Below are 5,535 nucleotides of genomic sequence, written 5' to 3' on the forward strand. Positions count from 1 at the left end.
AAGATGCATCAATTGGTCCCAACCACCTGGAGTAAAGGAGAATGAAGAACACCAAAGACACAAGGAAAGTATTAGCCCAAAAGACAGAAAGGGCCACACAGACCAGAGACTTCATGAACCTGAGACCAGAAGAACTAGATGGTGCCCGGCTACCACCAATGACCGCCCTGACAGGGGACACAACAGAGAGTCCCTGATGAAGCAGGAGAAAGGTGGGGTGCAGAACTCAAATTCTAGTAAGAAGACCAAACTTCATGGTCTGACTGACACTGGAGGAGCCTCGGATAGCATGGCCCCTGGATTCTCTATCAGCCCAGAACTAAAACAATTTCCAAAGCCAACTCTTCAGACAGGGATTGGACTGGACTGTGGGGCATAAAGTGGTACTCGTGAGGAGTTTGCCTCTTAGCTTAAGTAGATACAAGAGACTAAACGGGCAGCTTCTGTCAGGAGGTGAGATGGGAAGGCAAAGAGGGTGAGGAGCTGGTTGAATGGACATGGAGAATCAGGGGTAGAAAGGAGGAGTGTGTTGTCACAGTATGGGGAGAGCAATGAGAGTCACATAACAATGTATGTATAAATTTTTGTATGGGAAAAATAAAAAAATAAATGGAGTGACACCGAAGACTGGAAATGGCAGTGAAAAAGGCATTTTCAGACAATTCAAGGAGCTCTATAGCCAGTCACCATAAAAATCCCAGCTTGTTAAAGGGAAGGCTCTCGTGATGCAAGAGAAATAAGTGGGAGCTCTACCAAAGTACATTATATTGTGACACAAAAAGCATAAATCATATGTGTATGAAAATCATAAGCCCTAAGCTTTAGAGAGAGTTGTGCAATTGACAATCAAATGGAGCTTAAAGGAAATTACGAGGTTTTCAACTAAAGTCTTGAAATAAAGAAAGTAATATTTTACGGCAAAAAATTGCAAATGTCAAGTTTAAATCATAAGACTTTGCACCATTGAGCTACTAGCTAGTTCTATAGCTTCTTCAGTCCTTAACACAGGGAAAGACCAACTTTCATGCTCAATAAAACTTAAGAACTTTAGAAATACATTTAGGAACATAATTCATGTATTTGTGACTTTTTTCCCTCCCTAAATGGCTAATTGTAGAAGAAAAATGAGTGAGCATAAGAACTTCTTAGACAGTAACCTATTCCTCCATTTGCTTTAGACTCTGATAGTTTTTGTGTTTTTAAAATAGGGCTGTCACCAATCTGGTCATTTTAAGAAGAGGGGGGTCCAGGGAATATGGAAGCCTTCCTCCCGTTCCCCCTCAGATATCAGCCACAGCTAGCTCTTGGTCTGGAAAACCCCAGGGCAAACTGACCAAACAGGCAGCCAACCAACCACTAGCCCCAGTGAAAAGCGGAACCCAGCTGCCCAGTTTGGTTGCTCCTGTCCAAAGCCAGACAGGTGGCAACCCAGATTGAATCTGTTGTTGTGGGAATGATTTGATTCACAAACAGGGTTATTAAATTTTACATGGAGACACAAGCAAAAGTCACAAGATCCTGGAGAGAAAGACCTGATTCACATAAATTTACCTTAATAGCTGTGAATTCAGGAGCATAAAGCAGAAAAAAAATTAATGGAGAGACATTTCACCTCCTCCGTCTGCCTGCTCCCCTCCATTCCCCAGCACATAATATGCCCACACACACACATAGATCAACAACTGCCAGGACTCCATCCAGCCCTCCGCAGGAGGAGCCCGACACACTGATCCGAGCCGGTTTTGACATATAAACTCCAATTTGGCCCCAAGTCACTGCGAGTGGACACTGCCACCAACGGCTCTGACAGTAGGTTATTTGTTGTTGCTGTTCGCTGTCCCTGTTTGCGCATTAATCCACTGACAATTAGGGGTCAGCGAGCGTTGTTTCTGCTTAGCTGATAGCCTTGGGCTCTGCGCTTGAAGCTCTAATCAGGAGTGTAAACTCTGCTATATTTCAATTTGGAGAAGCGCTCTTCCGCTAAGAGGCCCCTGGCACTGCGATAAATAAAACGCCTATTTACTCTATTGCCACACTTAGACATCTAATGCACTTACTACCAGCCCCCTAATCATAGCCTACAGTTAAAACCGCCTATAAATCACTCCGTTCTCATCTTGCACATTAGTGAAGCCATTTTCCCCAAACCCCACAATGAGCACTGTTTCCTTTTCTTGTTAGTCAAAAGCTAGATGATTTTTATTAGGTTAAAGACGAGTTCACAGATGGTAAATCGCGTGGAGAGAAATGAGCTGGAGAGTTACACCGTATCAGCGCGGGACACGGCGCCCGGGCCGGGGGGTGGAAGGCAGCTCCCCAAACAAGGCGGTGGGACTCCAAAGTGCAGCGGAATCCAAGCTTGCACCCCACCTCCACGCCCAGCCGGCGTCGGGGCGCTGCGCCTCCACCCCCAGCACCAGCGCCTGGGCGCGCCCAGCGCAGGCCGCGGCCTGGCTTGGGAAGCCCGCACCTTGGCAAGGTGAGCTCCGCCAGGCATCGTCCTCCAAAGCTGTCCGCACCCCATAATGACGTAAAATCTGCCCATCCTCCCCAATCACGCTGCCCAAATTTCCCACCGACGCCTGCTCCGCGCCGTGGCCCCGCGGGAAAGGCTAGGGCCCCCGCGCGGCCAGGCGCAGCGCGGCCCCCAGGGACAGTGCTCAACAAAAGCCCGGCCCGCAGTCCCTGCTCCTCGCCTTCCTTTTCAATTCTCCCGGATCTCAGGTGGAATTAGGAGGATTAAAGCAGCGAGTAAATGAGGCGAGTGTGCAAAATGACTCCTTCCTGAACCAAACGGCATGCTCCGTGCTGGGGAAATGAGATGCACATTTAAATCTCATCCATCCACCGCCTGCGGCCACCGCCACGTACCTGCCTACTTAGCCCAAGGGTTAATTAATTGAGGCTTCAATGCACTATTGCAAGAGCATTATTGCATTTGATACTCTACATCTGTGATTTAAAACTCAGTCCCTTGTCAGCAAGGGAGGGTTTTTAACTAGGAAATTAGCATTCAGATAAAGGAACGCTCTATTTGCTTCTGAAAGGAAGGAAATATTAAGGATGCTGGTGCACAAACCGGCTGTCATATCCTGTCCCATCCTGGAGGGAGCGCGAGGGCTAGGCTCCCCGGGGAGCGGCAGCGACTAGGGCCAGGCCTAGTGCAAAGGACGCCAGCGCCAGGGGCGGGCGTGAGGGGGACACGGTGGCCTTCGGGACCCCACCCCTTGCAGTCTCCTGCTGGGGCATATTTGCCTCTGAAAAGTCCAGTAATATATTTTTTCCCCACTTCTTAGGAGCTGATTCTTCTTAAAATGCATTGCCACGTTACCTCAAACGTTGGCTTTCTGACTTCCCCGCGGGGTTCAGGCGGAGGAAGTAACCCAGTTCCTTAAGGAAGGATTGGAGGTAAACATCACAACAGAATTCTAAACAGTGAAACGAAATCAGGGACAAGATTGCTATTGGTGACTATTATCCTTATTACTTTAAGTACTGGATTCAAGAGCTAATATTCTAACTTAATCACTCTTTTCCTGCTTCAGATTCTTCAGCAATTTCAGCAGAAAAATTTCATTACCTGCCCACATTATGCAGTGTAAGGAAACAGAAATGAGATAAATATATACATACATACATACCTACACACACATACACACACGTATATACGTGTGTGTGTATATTTGTTGTTGCTGTTAGGTGCCATCCAGTAGGTTCCGACTCATAGCTACCCTAGGTACAGAATGAAACACTGTCACGTCCTGGTCCTGTGCCAATCTCCAATCTTCACAATTGTTGCTATGTTTGAGCCCATTGTTGCAGCCACTATGTCATTCATCTCGTTGAGGGTCTTCCGCTTTTTCGATGACCTTCTACTTTACCAAGTATGATGTCCTTTTCCAGGGACTGATCCCTCCTGAAAACAGGTCCAAAGTATGTGAGACGAAGTCAAGCCATCCTTGCTTCTAAGGAGCACTCTGGCTGTACTTCTTCCAAGACAGGTTTGTTTGTTCTTCTAGCACTCCATGGCACATTCAATATTCTTCGCCAACACCATGATTCAAAGGCACCAATTCTGTGATCTTTCTTATTCTTTGTCCAGCTCTCACACTCGTATGAGGTGATTGAAAATACCACGGCTTGGGTTAGGTGCTCCTTCATCCTCAAAGTGACATTTTTGCTTTTTAACACTTTAAAGAAATCTTTTGCAGCAGATTTGCCCAATGCAATATGTTGTTTGATTTCTTTTTTTATGATAAACATTTTTTAAAGTTATGAATCAATTGTATTTTATTATTTTTGTTGTTTTTTCTTGTTATAAAGAATTCTTTTTTACTGTGCTTTAGATGAAGGTTTACAAAGGAAATCAGTTTCTAATTAAACAATTAATACACATACTATTTTGTGACATTGGTTGCCAACCCCACGACATGTCAACACTCCCCCTTTCTTGTTCTTGGGTTCCGCATTACCAGCTTTCCTGTCCCCTCCGGTGTTCTCGTCCTTGCCCCTGGGCTGGCGTGCCCATTTAGTCTCGTTTTGTTTTATGGGCCTGTCTAATCTTTGGCTGAATGGTGAACCTCAGGAGTGACTTCAGTACTGAGTTAAAAAGATGTCCAGGGGTCATACTCTTGGGGCTTCTCCAGTCTCTGTCAGACCAGTAAGTCTGGTCTTTTTTTGTGTGTAAGAATTTTGTTCTACATTTTTCTCCTGTTCTGTCTGGGACCCTCTTTTGTGATCCCTGTCAAAGCAGTCGGTGGTGGTAGCTGGGCACTATCTAGTTGTGCTGGATTCAGTCTGGTGGAGGCTGAGGTGGTTGTGGTCCATGAGTTGTTTGGACTATTCTTTCCCTTGTGTCTTTGGTTTCCTTCATTCTCCCTTGTTCCAGATAGGGTGGGACCAGTGGAGTGTCTTAGATGGCTGCTCACAAGCTTTTTAAGACCCCAGACGCTCCTCATCAAAGTAGGATGTAAAACATTTTCTTTATAAACTATGTTATGCCAATTGAGCTAGATGTCTCCCGGGACCATGGTTCCCAGGCCTCAGCCCAGTAATTTGGTCCCTCAGGGAGTTTGGATGTGTCTATGAAGCTTCCATGACCTTGCCTTGGTCAAGCTGTGCTGTCTTCCCCAATATTGTGTACTGTCTTACCCTTCACCAAAGTTACCACTATCTATTGTCTATTTAGTGTTTTTCCCTCCTCGTAACCATTAAAGATTGTTTTGTTGTTTGATTTCTTTTTTTTTTTTTAGCCTTGTTCACATCTTATATTTTATAAATGAAGAAAACAAAAATATTTGATGCACACATACAAGGAAAAAATACTCATAACAATTACAGTCCTCATTTCTGCAACTGGTCACGTGGTTGTAGCTGGTATTTAGAACTACTGTCTTCCACCACCCACTCTATATTCCCTTTACCCTCAGCAAGCAACTCAGCTGGTCATGGTTCTTTGCCTGGTGGGGTGACCCAAGCCTTCATTCCTGAAAGGGCTGGGCCATTATTAGTCATGTTGGAATTGGGTTGCTGTAG

The sequence above is a fragment of the Trichechus manatus genome, unplaced genomic scaffold (assembly GCF_000243295.1).
Source record: "Trichechus manatus latirostris isolate Lorelei unplaced genomic scaffold, TriManLat1.0 scaffold00029, whole genome shotgun sequence".
Classification (NCBI taxonomy): domain Eukaryota; kingdom Metazoa; phylum Chordata; class Mammalia; order Sirenia; family Trichechidae; genus Trichechus; species Trichechus manatus.